The 12,481-nt window shown below is 51.5% G+C and overlaps 1 protein-coding gene across 2 annotated transcripts in view; it reads right to left on the minus strand.

Annotated features, from left to right (window-relative positions):
- AFAP1 (actin filament associated protein 1) overlaps positions 1-12,230 on the minus strand; it is a 149,405-nt gene extending 137,175 nt beyond the window's left edge. The window contains exon 1 of one of the 2 annotated variants that reach the window (XM_061420935.1): positions 11,959-12,230. The gene's annotated coding sequence lies outside the window, so the exon portion shown is untranslated. The remainder of the gene's footprint in view (positions 1-11,958) is intronic. The other variant, XM_061420933.1, reaches the window with a different exon arrangement.
- Between the last annotated feature and the right edge of the window lie 251 nt (positions 12,231-12,481).

A 12,481-nucleotide genomic window follows, 5' to 3' on the forward strand; every position in this document is an offset into this window, starting at 1 on the left:
CACCTCGTCGTTTGTACCTCGAAGTAACTACCAGCATTGTTAATTTGAGGCTGACGACCTAACCACTTGACACTGCGTCTACTGTGAGAGGACCACAGTAAGGCTCCTAGCATCAGTCACCACACGCAGTTACAATTTTTTTTTTCTTGTGATGGGAACGCTTACGATCTACTCTCTCAGCAACTTTTAAACGTGCAATACAGTACTGTTAACTCTAGCTGCTGTGAGTCTTCGCCTCATTTTGTCAACTGCAAAAGGAGGACATTACCTCCCCAAGAGCTGCTGAAAAGGTTAAAAGAGACACAGGTGGAAAGTGCCTGGCCCTGTGCCTCAGACACAGTAAGCGCTCAGCACACAGTGCCAGCCGTGATGGGGGTGCCATCTCAGACTCCAAAAGGCAGCGCTGGCCTTTCGGGACCACTGAGTCTTGCTCACTATGAAGCCTCGGCTTCCCCGGTGGCCCAGCGGCAAAGAGTCCACGTGCAGTGCAGGAGCTGCAGGAGACTGGGGTTTGACCTCTGGGTCAGGAAGACCCCCTGGGGGAGGACACGGCAACCCACTCTAGTATTCCTGCCTGAAGAATCCCACGGACAGAGGAGTCTGGCAGGCCACAGTCCATGGGGTCGCAAAGAGTCGGACGCGAGTGAAGCGACTTAGCACACACGCATCCTGAAGACACAGCACGTCTGAGCTTCCAGAGGGCCCAACAGACGGAATGTCCATGTCCTCTCAGACTCCATGTGTTGAAACCTGGCCCCAGTGTCTCAGTATTAGAGGAGTGGGGCCTCTGGGAGGTGATTAGGTCATGAGGGTGGGGTATCCCTGGAGGGGATTAGTTCCCTCAGAAAAGAGACCCCAGTCAGCGCCTGTGTCCCTCCAGCATATGCGGACACGGCCAGAGGTGCTGCCTGTGAGCCAGGACGCAGGGCCTCACCGGACACAGAATCTGCCAGCACCCTGAGCTCAGACTCCCAGCCTCCAGAATGGTGAGAAGGGAATTCCTGTTGTTCATAAAGCACCTGGTCTACGTGTTCTGTTACGGCAACCTGGACAAACTAAGACAGCGGGTCACACTTTAAGCACAGGAAGGCTCAAATGATCAACCCATCTGGAGAAAAAACTCAAGTCACTTATGACCGCCCAACACACAAATCTGTATTCATTGGGAAGACAGGATTTTAAAAGAAAGCAACATGCCCCACGTCCCCAAGAACCACCCCTGACTCTCACAGTTAAATTAATTCAGAATCACATGCTGCAAATGTTTAGGCAAACCCTTTATGGGTTTCAGAAGTATTCAAAAAGTAGGGCTCCAAAACGACTTTCAGATGTAGTCTTTGTCTTGGACATCCGCCACAAAGCTGTTCATCAAACGCCCCCTAGAAGGCACCCTGTCCTGTTCCCAAGAAGTCACTTCTATAACTTCCTGACAGAAAGGTGCACGCTAGACAACAACCCCAAACCTAACTCCACCTGAACGTGAAGTCACTCAGTCGTGCCCGACTCTCTGTGATCCCATGGACTATAGTCTACAGGCTCCTCCATCCCCAAACCTAACTCCACCTGATCGTGAAGTTGCTCAGTTGTGCCCGACTCTCTGTGATCCCATGGACTATAGTCTACCAGGCTCCTCCGTCCCCAAACCTAACTCCACCTGAACGTGAAGTCGCTCAGTCGTGTCCGACTCTCTGTGATCCCGTGGACTATAGTCTACGGGCTCCTCCGTCCATGGGATAGTCCAGGCGAGAATACTGGAGTGGGTTGCCATTTTCTTCTCTAGGAGATCTTCCTGACCCAGGGATTGAACCCAGGTCTCCTGAGTCATTGGCAGATGTCTGAGCCACCAGGGAAGTCTACCTACCATGGCTAAAAGTACCCCTCGTTTGGGAATTCCCTGGCTGCTCAGTGGTTAGGACTCTGAGCTTTCACTGCTGCTGGGGAAATAAGATCCCACAAACCATATAGCACGGCGAAAAGGAAAAAAAAAAAACAACCCTCATCTGTCACACCGTAATTTAATGTCCAAAGCAAGAATCTACCATTATTACTACTTCTTTTTCCTTTTCTTGATAAACTTATAAGTAAAGTATTAATACAACCCAAAAAAGGAGGCTCCTCAATGCCACTGCCCGCAGAAACTGCACATGCCTTGAGCACTCGGGTCAAGTGAAAGGAAACAGGATTCCAAACTCCTAACCCACTGCTGGCAGCTCCTCACAGGAATCAGAGTGGACAGTCTTAAGTGCACAAAGCAGATGGCAGAGTCAGCCACAGCCTGGGCATGGGTGGAAAAGAAATGTTCTCAACGGAGGTATTTGAAGACATACAAAAGCCATCTTCTAGGGACTTCCCTGGTGGTCCAACGGTTAGGACTTTGCCTTCCACTGAAGGGGTTGTAAGTTCGATCCCTGGTAGGGGAAGTGAGATCCCGTATGACACAGAGTGTAGCCAAAAAAAAAAAAAAAAAACTAATACCACCAAGGACCAAAAGCTAAGTCTTTTCTCCATATTATACAATAAGCAATGGGCCGAACGGAAAAATTTCCCTTCAAACTACAGCAGTGTGATGACACTACTCTCAGATCCTTTGGGTTTTATTAGATAATCAAGCTGAAAAGCCATGAAAAGATAAACCTTTCCTCCAGGACGAAGGGTGTAATAAAACCCCTGACTACCATCCTTGAAACAAGGAAAGATGGTATTTTTATTTTTGTTAATATTTTCAGGGACTTTGAAGGAGCTCTTGAAATTGAAATAATCATGGCAACACAAAATTCAAAGAAGGCTTTAGAGAAGTTGGAGAAATCTCCCCAGTGGGAAAACAAAAGACAAAGGAATGGGAACAGAGAAGTCCTGAGGGAGAGTCAGGCTGGAGGACAGGAGTCCACAGACGGAAGAGGTCCACCGGGTTCCCAGCACAGTGGACAACACGAAGTCCACGTCTCGGCACGGCCACCATGCCACCTGCAAACGCGAGCAGCGGCCCTGCGGAATTTACAGAGGAAGACACGGGTCCCAAGCAAAGGCATGGCTCTGGGCACATCGACCGCCACCTTCACGTTGAAAGTCAACTGAACGGCGTCTTCCAAACTCCGCAGGAAAATGATTTCCACCCCAGGATTCTACACCCAGCCAAACTGTCCACCAGACATGAGTACAGTGTTCCAACATCATGTGCGTCAGTCGCTCAGTCATGTCCGGCTCCACGACCCCGTGGACTGTAGCCCGCCAAGCTCCTCTGTCCAAGGGATTCTCCAGGCAGGAGTATCGGCGTGGGTTGCCATTTCCTTAGAAGCTTTCAAAAAAAAAAAATGACTTCTTAGAAACCTGCTGCTGAACATGCTCAACCAAAACAAGAGAGAAAACTTTTAAGAAGGCGGCATCTTATTTGGGAAAGAGGTGAAAGAAATTCTCAGGGCAACAGGGAATGTGCAGCAGGCCTGGGAAGCAACCAATTTAGAGAAAATCAGGGCTTCCCTGAACCTGGGTATTGCTCAGCAGGATCTGTCTGCAGTTCAGGCGACAGAGGAGACGCAGGTTCGATCCCTGGGTCAGGAGGATCCCCCAGAGGAGGATAATGGCAACCCACTCCAGTATTCTTGCCAGGGAAATCTCAAAGACAGAGGAGCCTGGAGGGTACAGTCCAAAGGGTCGCAGAGTCGGATACAACTAAGCGACTAAACCACCACCAGGTGGGTGAGAGGTTCAGACACAATTATCCTAATAAAAGGACAGAATGGAATATTCCTTGCTGTGTGTGGATCTACAAAGCGGAGATTTACACTTTGAGAGGCTTAGTTTTCAGCACAGAAAACTAAGCAAAACAAAGCAGGGCAAGTCTCAACTCTAGAAAAAAAGGTAAAAACGATAAAAGAAGGGAACTGTAAGCAAAACAGTCAACATATCTCAGCTGTGAATAATGTTTCCATACTCATAATAGGTACTGCTGAATATTTAACCAAAACCTTTAACGTAATTATACTGGGGGGACAGAGGAAAGAGGTGTGGGTGGTGAGAGGAGGGAATAGGTGACCCAAATTGTCTTCTTCAAAAGCAGGAAGTCTCACACAAAATCTGGAAGAAACAGCTAAAACACTGAAGCGGGAGGCCTCAGGGGACGGGAATCAGGGTGGAGAAGGGTGGGGTGGGTGACTGCTGGGTTTTTGTTCTAAGTCCTGTAGAACTTTTGACTCTTAAAACTATGCGTCTGTGTAACTCTGTTTAAAATGGGGTATTTCATTTTTAAACAAAATCTGATACTTGACCGGCAAGAATATCGGATTAAGCAGTGTGTTCTTAAACTTTCTGGAATCCAACGCCTTCGAAAAAGAACAGAGAGCTATAAATCCTCCCCCCAGCAAACATACACACAGACAAAGACACACAGCATTTTTGCACAGGGTATCAGGAGTCGGTAAATTCCTGAAGGCTGAGTTAAAATGCCTTAGGATTCTAGATTCTGATTTCTTATAGAAGGAAAAAATATATATATAATGAAAAACTATTAAAAACACCTACATGATCAAATTCCAGGAGATAGTGAAGGACAGAGAGCCTGGCGTGCTACAGTCCATGGGGTCACAAAGAGTCAGACACGGCTTTGCGAGTGAACAGCAGCATAAACAAGCAAGATCGTGTTGCTGTTTGGTCCCTAAGTCGTGTCTGACTTTGGGACCCCCTGAGGTCATGCTTGGTCTTAAACGCTCGTGACCATCACCTGTTGCTTCCTTGACCACAAGACGCACCTCACTTCAAACCATCACTGAAAGTATGAAGTCTGTTTCCTGGGTTTGCTGCAGTCTTGAAACACATGCTCTGAAGTTCAGGAACATGAATCCCCAATTGGGTCGACTCAGCTGTTTCCACTGGAGAACTGGACATGGAATTGTGCACTCTTCACCCCAAGAGGAAAAGTCCTTCACATCCCAAATCCCCCACGTGGCTGTTTTTTCCAACAGAGGAATTACTTTAATGACTTCTTGGCAAAACTTCTATAATCAGAGCAGCCCATCCATTTAAATACTCCAAAACACAAAATTTACTCTGCTGCTTTCTCACTGACCTGCTGCTATAAACCCCACCATCAGCTCAAGGGTGAGTCAGATGAACTGTCTTGTCATTTAACTGGAATCTTGATGGTCCTAACAATTTGCTTAAAACACAGATGCCTTTTATTTATTTGTGAACTGAGGGCAATAATAACAGTGTCACTGGATGTTGTCATAAATGGATTGGGTAATTGTGGGAGGCAGAATAATGATTTCCCAAGATGACCACGTGGTAATCCCTGGGCCCTGTGAGTATGTCACATTACCTGGCAAAAAGCACTTTGCTACAGACCTCAGACGGGGTCCCAGACAGACGCCCCTAGGAGCTGGGGGGCAGCCTCCCAGCTGGTGGCCAGCAAGGAAACGGGCCTCAGCCCGACAGGTGGCAGCAACTATATTTGATGGACAATGTGAATGAGCTTGCAAGCAACTGTCCGTCAGATTCTCCAGTAAGGAACACAGCCTTGCGGACACCTTGTTTTTTGCCTGATGAGATCCAAGTTAGACCTCTAATCTACTATAGGATAATAAATCTGTGTTGTTTTAAGCCACTCAGTTTGGGGCAATTTGTTACAGCAGCGAGGAAAGCCATGCAGCCATATATGTGAAAACACCCGGCAGTGGCTGCCGCATCCTCGACATTCAGCAAGAGCCAACTGACTTCCTTAAATCAAAAGACAGGAATGGGTGCTTCCCTGGTGGTCCAGTGGTTAAGACTCCACGCTTCCCCTGCAAGGGGCACAAGTTTGATCCCTGGTTGGGGAACTTAAATCCTACATGCCGTACAGCCAAAAAAAAGCAAAGGAATGGTCATACTCCATCCAAAACAACAGATATCACAGACTTGTTCTGATACATGCAGATGTGGGGAATTATAAGCTGTCCAGAATGTCTACTTTAGGTCCAAGCTTCAGGTAACTCACTGCCTTTTCTTTAACTTGTAAACCTTCTGTTGCCTGTCTTACCTAATGAACTCCAAACACCACAGAGGAGAATAAATGTGGGACTGTGTGTGCCATGGGAGAAGGCAATGGCACCCGCTCCAGTGCTCTTGCCTGGAAAGTCCCATGGACGGAGGAGGCTGGGAGGCTGTAGTTCATGGGGTCGGGAAGAGTCGGACATGACTGAGCGACTTCACTTTCACTTTTCACTTTCATGCACTGGAGAAGGAAATGGCAACCCACTCCAGTGTTCTTGCCTGGAGAATCCCAGGGACGGGGCAGCCTGGTGGGCGCCGTCTATAGGGTCGCACAGAGCCAGACACGACTGAAGCGACTTAGCAGCAGCAGCAGCAGAGTGCGCCCTGGCCCCCAGACTCTCTGGCAGACCCCTGGCAGCACCTACTACCCATACTGGGTCGCACCCAGGTCTGCCTCTCCCGCTACACTACAAGCCTCCAGCTCTTCTCCAGTGAGGCACTGGGTCCCACCTTCCAGTCTCCACAGGTCGCCTGCCCGCAGGAGCATCACTAGTACTCTGGGCGCATGTCTGTCAGACTGTGTGACAGTGTCACTCATCACCGTGTCTACAGTCTTTGTGAACCAGTGCTGTGTTGTATCAGCCCTTGTATCTGCCTCCTGCCAGTGCCTGGGGGCATCAGAGATCCTCAGAGCTGGGGGAGAGGAAGAAAGGGCAGGAGGGAGAGGAAGGGAAAGGCAGCCTCGCCTGGTGGGCAGGAGACCCTGCAGTCTCCAAGGTGCCATGAGGCAAGAAGGCCCGAGGACGCCAGGGGGCTGAGGTCAGGTTCCCCCTGACTCCCGCGGCTCGCGCTCCAGGGCATTGCAGACGTGAACTCTCGTTGATTGTGACCTGGCAACGCCTCCTGCCTTTCCCAACCTCAAGCCAGGTCCCTTAGGAATGGGAATGCCCAGCCATCAGGCTTCATGAAAGGAAGGCTCACAGGAACATGAACACGAGAGGGATACAGACAGAGACCGTTAAGGGCTACAGTCTGCGCGTTCTATAGCCTTTAAAAAGAGTAGAATCTCTGAAACTTGAATTGGATGTTCCCTCAAAAGGCTAAGATATCAAACAACACTGGCCAATTAAAGATAGAAAACAATACTACAAGAAGTTGCCTGATATCCTTCATGTTATGGACCATCTGTATATTAAACATTGGAGTTAAAAAAAAGAAAAACAGACTCATTACATTCTTAATGAAGCATTATCTTTTAATCCTTGGCAACATATTTTACACCTTACAAAATCCTGTTATATACAGGACTTCATTTTATCCTCAGGACAATCTCTTCCGCTAGGGAGGGAAACTAAAGTTCAAGAAAGTAATTGACCTTAACAAAAGCCTTCCTGGGGCCAAGCTTCCTGTGCAAAAGTACTAGAGTAAGTTATCTTGAATATATTATTCATATGACATCCTGTCAGCATTCAAAACGGCTTTGATGTAGCCTGTAATAATAGGCATATATATGATAAGATCTTTAAAACGGAAAACAAAGAAGAAAAATCCATTTGGTAGCTGATGTGGGATGCAGGCGGGGTGAGGGAGGGGAGCGGGTAACAGCAAAGACTTAGATTTATATAGCTTAAGAAAAAAGTTTCTCTCTGAACTTCTAGCTCTAAAAAAAGAATGATTTAGAGAATATCATAAACTAAAAAAGCGGGGAGTACCATCAGTTCTTTAAGGTGAGGCTAAGTCAGCGCTCTAATTTGGCCCCCAGGGAAAAGCCGGTCAACCCTCTTCTTCCAGTGAAGAACAGAAGGAATGACCGCCAAAAGCACAGCTCAAGGCTACCTCCTCCATCCCCCAGGCGACCTCTTCTCCGAAAGCTCCCTCATCTAATCCATATAAAAACCAGCCCTGCCTGCAGAACAAGTAGCAACTAGTTTTGAGTGAAAACATTAAGACAATCTAAGAAAACCACAAAGAAAACCCATTTGCATTTCTGAAGACTGCTCCCAAAACATGTGTGTGCTAGTTGCTAAGTCATGTCCGAATCTTCGTGACCCCACGCACTGGAGCCCACCAGGCTCCTCTGTCCATGGGACTCTCCAGGCAAGGATACTGGAGAGAGTAGCCATTCCCTTCTCCAGGGGATCTTCCCGACCCAGGGATCAAACTCGGGTCTCCCTTATTGCAGACAGATTCTTTACCATCTGAGCCACCAGGGAACAAAACAAACCATGTGGAGTGCATACATATATAAAACAATGCACTTTTAATATGCTATATTAATTAAAGGCTGCAAATCAAAATAAAGACAAAAAACGCTACTGAGCATGAAAGTGTAATTTGGTGGCACCAGTCCTTGACCAAACAGCTACCAGCTACGTTGTACTCCTGTAATCACTCAAATAAGAATAGCAGGGAAAACTGTTTATCCTTTCAACAACAGACATGTGGCTTTAAAAGAATCAAGCACATCAAATTCCCATCTTGCCAAACTTAAATTGGAAGGGAGATTAATATTTTTAAGGACTAATTACTATATTCTTTAGAATTGAAACTTTATAGGTCATTTAACATAATGCAACTTTGCAACTAATCATTTTAAACTATGTTTTAATCCATTACACAAAGCCACAAACACCCACTCAAGGTACTCCCCGTGTTCACTAGTTCCATACTCTCCAAATTAAAAACTCCGTTAGAAAGAGACTCACAGACTAAGAAAATGAACTTATGGTTGCTGGGGGGAAGGGATAGTTAGGGACTCTGGGAAAGTCATGTACACACTGCTATATTTAAAATGGGTAACCAACAAGGACCTCTTATATAGCACACGGAACCCTGCTCAATGTTATGTGCCAGCCTGGATGGGAGAGGGGTTTGGGGCAGAATGGATATATGTGTATGCATGGCTGAGTCCCTTCAATGTTCGCCTGAAACTACCACAACATTGTTAAATCAGCTATACTCCAACAGGAAATAAAAATAAAATTAAAAAAATAAAATCTGCTAGAGACTGGGGCATAAAAAAGCCTGCAGTTGGCCGACTTCGTATGACACTCAAAAGATCAGCAACATACTCCTGCCAAGAGATCTGAACCCAACAACTTCATTAAGGAAAACTTCAAACCAATTTGACAGAGCACAGATGTTCCAAGTGAAATGCAATTATGAAGAATATGCAAGACAGTATCAAGTAGTTGCCAAAGCTTCCATCATCAACAGTGTCTTTCAACCCTGAGACAATGAATACACCCACAACTAAACTTTGTGTAAAGAAACAAAAAACAAAACTTTCACTTTAGAAACCACATTTTAAAGGATCTCCATTATTTATACGACTTCCACTGAGACAACTTTCCTCTGCTGTATTCGGTTGAAAGAATTAAAGGTTTAGGGCTGACAAAGTTCTTACCTAGTTTAAAACCCTAGAAGGTGAGGAAACTGAAGCCCAGTGGTTTTGCAGGAACAAACAGCAGCTTCATTCCAGAGCCAGACTCAGACCAAATAAATTCAAGTTAAGTACTCCACACTGTGCAACAAACACAGTAATAGCAACTGTTCATCTGAAAGTCCTTAGGAGAGTTGAGGAACTGCAGATTTTAAATCACAGGAAAGACTTGGATCCGGGATGGAGGAAAGAGGCCTCTCGTTCAGACAGACCTCATTCTCTCTGGGTACTGCAGCGAACCACTCTGTCCTTGAAGACCACGGCTCTCAGAGGGCAGGAAGAGAAGACGTCAGGGGAACCTTCATAAAGAAGTCACCTAAACTGATACTGTAAGAACGGGCAAACGAAGCTGGAAGCCCCGGAGCCGGGTGCATGGGGGAGATGGGAGAGTGAGCGGAGACGAGACAGAGTGAAAGCCCAGCCGGCTGTCTGGACTTTATAACAGCGACAGCTGCAGTTATGGCCACATTTCCATCTTGCATTTCTGTTATTTATACCCTGTCGCTTCACAAAAAATTTCCATTTGGATACTACAGTTACTTGTGCCTATAGCACAGTTTCCTGTCTTAGACCAGGATGCTCTTGAAAAGGAAAAAGACTGACCTGTTAGACACTGCATTCCCCAGGGGAAAAGAATCACTTCTCCTGGAACATAATAGGTGTTTTCACACAAGGGTAAAACGAACGACCCACAGCCTCACCCCTTCTATTCCTTTCGTAAACCTGACTTCTAACTGTAACTGCCTTGGCCTCATTCCGCGGGTGTGGATTCCCCTCCTTCAAATGCACTCTCCAGCCCGCCAAATTCTTGGGAAAGTTTTCTTCCACTCTCCAGGCGCTGAGAGCTGCAAAGTTAAATCTGGCTTTCCAGACCTTTTTTTTTTTTCTTCTTCTTCCCAATCCTAACGGAAGAAATCAAGAAGCGCCGGGCAGAGGGACCAGGCTCCCTCCAATCAGAGCCGGCTCCCGCCCGGCCGGCCGAGTCTCGCGCCCCAGCAGGAAACGCCGGCCGCAGCCCCGACGCGCGGTCCCCCGGCGGCGCAGTGACAGCCCCGCGCTCCCCGGGGACCGGGGCTGGGCGAGGGGCGGGTTCCGGGGCCAGTGCAGCCGCTTCTGTTCACACGGCAAAGGAGACAATAAATAAACGAGCGGCTCAGCTGTCCGACTCGGGCCAAATGCTTCTCCCCCACGTACAAGCCCGTTACAGCCCGACGGGCGCCTCTCCCCGCGCAGGAACACCCGTCGACAATGGAACCCCCCTAAGACACACGCGCGCGCACGCACTGTTGTGGGAAAAGGGGAGCGTGTCCCCGGGCCGATCACACCCCCACAATCCGCGGGGGGTCGGGGAGGGGAGGGGTAGGGACGGGGCACAGCCCCCCAACTCGCAGGGTGGCCAAGACACCGCGCGCACGGGTCCACGCTGAGCCACCCTCGGTGACCCTCAAACACTCAGAGCCCCTCACTCTCGGAGTGACCAGAATCCCTACGATCGGCGGTCCACGCAGTTACCCTCGGTGAGACACCGCTAGCCAGTCACCCCGTGGAGGTAAGGGGCGGGGCGGGGGAGGGGGGGAGGCGGGGCGGGGACAAAGACAGTCTCCCACTCCCAGGATGTCCGGGATCCCCTCGTGCGAGGGCCCACCCAGAGCTGCCTTCGGGCGACACATCGCGCGAGCCAGCCACCCTAGGGAGGGAGCGGGGACCGAGGCAGTGTCCCCGCCCTCAGGATGACCAGGACCCCGCGCGAGGGGCATCACCGGCCGATCCCCGCGGAGCCCCCTCGGAGCCACCCCGAGGCCGAAACAATGCCCGGCGCCCAGACGCGCGGCGGTCGGTCCCGCTCCGCTTCCCTGTCCCCACTTGGCGCTCAGGGCGGCGGCGGCCGACACCTCGGGCAAGCGACCCCGCGGCGCCCCGCTCGGATGTGCCACACCCAGGGAGGGACCCCCGTCCGGCTCCCGGGATCCCTGCCTTCTCGGAGACCCCTGCCGCCTGGGACCCCAGTCCGGCCCCGAGACCCCCGCCCGGCCCAGGACCCTCGACCGGCCTGGGACCCCTGACTTTTCGGAGACCCCTGTCGCCTGGGACCCCAGTCCTGCCCCGGGAGCCCCGTCCGGCCCTAGGACTCACGCCCGACTCGAGACCCCTGCCCAACTGGGCCCCCCCTCCGGCCCCGGGACCCCAGGCTGGCTCTGGGACCCCAGGCTGGCCCCGGGACCCCAGTCCGGCCCTGGGGACCCCCGCCCGACTCTTGGACCCCTGTCCGGCCCCGGGAGCCCCGTCCGGCTCTGGGACCCCAGTCTGGCCCTGGGGACCCCTGTCCGGCTCGGGGACCCCCAGTCCGGCCCCGGAACCCCAGCCCGACTCGAGACCCCTGCCCCGCCCTGGACCCCGCCCGGCTCTGGGACCCCTCATTCCCAAGGATTCCCCTCTACCGCCCGGGACCGCCGCCCGGCCGTGAGACCCTCTCCCAGCCCCGGAGCCCGTGTCCGCCCGGGAGGCCCTCGGCCCGGCCCGGCCCGGCCGCCCGCCGCCCGCCGACTCACCTCAGGCCGCCGCTGGGGCAGCGATCGCTCCTAGACGGAGGCCGCCCTGGCCGAGCCAGGCGGAGCCGAGAAGCCGGCAGAGCCGCCGCCGCCGCGGCCGCAACAATGGAGCCCCGGGGCGGGGCCGCTTAGCAGCCGCCTCAGCCGGTCCCCGTTCGGGCTAGCGCTCCGGCTCCTCAGGAGCAGCGGCCGCCGAGAGGCTGCGACCGGGCTCGAGCTCCGCGCAGGCGCACTCGCCCCGCCCGCGCCACGACGCCCCGCCCCCGGAGGCTCCCCGGCGTTCGGGGCCCGCCCCCCGACCAATAGGGAGGGAGCTGGCCGCGGTGGGCGGGGCCTGCGGAAACAAAGGGAGGTGGGGCGGGGCCGCTCCGGGGCGGGGCTGCTGGGGTCCCCGCACCGAGAGCTCCCGGAACCTTGGTCCACCCAGCTCCGACCCGGGATGGCCGGCCGTCAAGTCCACCCGGGGTCCACTCAGCGAGACTGTGGCCATACCACACCCGGAACTCAAGTTTATGGAATTGGT

Source organism: Bos javanicus, chromosome 6, assembly GCF_032452875.1.
Source record: "Bos javanicus breed banteng chromosome 6, ARS-OSU_banteng_1.0, whole genome shotgun sequence".
NCBI classification, from domain to species: domain Eukaryota; kingdom Metazoa; phylum Chordata; class Mammalia; order Artiodactyla; family Bovidae; genus Bos; species Bos javanicus.